Below are 1,349 nucleotides of genomic sequence, written 5' to 3'. Positions count from 1 at the left end.
TGACTACTCTTGCCGACTGGCTCCTCTAGATCCATGGGCGAAGGTTATGCTTGCATCCATGGGTGGCATCTATGATGGTTGCTGGGACCCTGAGGAGATGGGATGAAAGAGGAGAAGTGGGGCACTCTTTCTATCTTTCTCTCCACTCTGGGTCACTCTGAAAGGAGGAGGAAGACTAATGGACACCTTCTCCTCCCCTCTTTTCTTTTTTTCTTTCAGGCTCAATTCACTTTATTTTTCTTGTATAAAAACCCTATGTTGTAGCCATAGCTGGAGCCTGGGTCCTCTGCATGGAGACTCTGGTGTGGGTCTTGATGGTGTGGTCAGTGAATTCCTGATAGGGAGACTTGGTTAATACAGTCTCCTTCCAGGGTCGGGGGTCAGGTAGCTGTAGGTCTTAGAGATGGCATCAAAGGTGGCCTTGGCAAAGTTGCCCAGGGTGGCAGTGCAGCCCCTGGCTGAGGTGTAGCAGTCATCGATACCAGTCATCATGAGTAGCTTCTTGGGCACAGGGGCCAAGACAATGCCAGTGCCCCTGGGCACAGAAATGAGGCACACCAGCACAGAGCCACAGCAGCCTGCCACCTTGCAAGGGATGGTGTGGGGCTTGCTGATTTTGTTCCCCCAGTAGCCTCTGCACGTAGGGACAATGGAGAGCTTGGCCAGGATGATAGCCCCACAGATGGCAGCAGCCACCTCCTTGGAGCACTTAATACCCAGACTGATGTGGCCATTGTAGTCCCCAGTGGCAACAAACGCCTTGAACCTGGTACACTGGCTGGTATGGGTCTGCTTCTGCACCAGCATAATTTTCAAAACCTCGTCCTTGAGAGAGGACGAGGTTTTGAAAAAGTCAAATGATCTCAGATTCCTTGATGGGCAGGGAGAAGAGATAGATCTCCTCCAGGGACTTGATCTTGATGTCCTTGACCAGGTGGCCCAGCTTGGTGATGGTCATCCACTCCTTATACTCGGCCTTGCCTCCACGAACTCCACGGCCTTGGCCCTGGCCCTGTCCACAGCCACAACCCTGGTGCCGGATGCCACTACCAAAGCCTCTGCGGAAGCCACCACGGTTCCCCATCCTAGGGCCCCCGGGGCCTCTGGCCCCCTACTCCTGCACCAGCATCATCTGCCATTTGGTGTTTTCTTGGAGAAGTTCCTTCTCTCTTTTCTAGATGGGCAACAACCCATCTTCAAGCCTGCACTCCCCTTGAGCATAGCCTATATGTAACCTGGTGTAACCTCAGATCCTGAAGTTCGCTTTGGGCACGCCCTAACTCATATATAGAGATCTTCCAACTATTTAACCCAACTATTTAAACTCTCCTGGAAGGACGTTATGTTAC

At 52.3% G+C, this 1,349-nt stretch overlaps 1 pseudogene; it reads right to left on the bottom strand.

Moving 5' to 3' along the window:
* Positions 1 to 253: 253 nt before the first annotated feature.
* LOC737806 (small ribosomal subunit protein uS5-like) lies at positions 254 to 1,139 on the bottom strand (annotated as a pseudogene).
* Between the last annotated feature and the right edge of the window lie 210 nt (positions 1,140 to 1,349).

The sequence above is a fragment of the Pan troglodytes genome, chromosome 13 (assembly GCF_028858775.2).
Source record: "Pan troglodytes isolate AG18354 chromosome 13, NHGRI_mPanTro3-v2.0_pri, whole genome shotgun sequence".
NCBI lineage: Eukaryota > Metazoa > Chordata > Mammalia > Primates > Hominidae > Pan > Pan troglodytes.
This window is presented reverse-complemented; position numbering and strand designations above follow the sequence as displayed.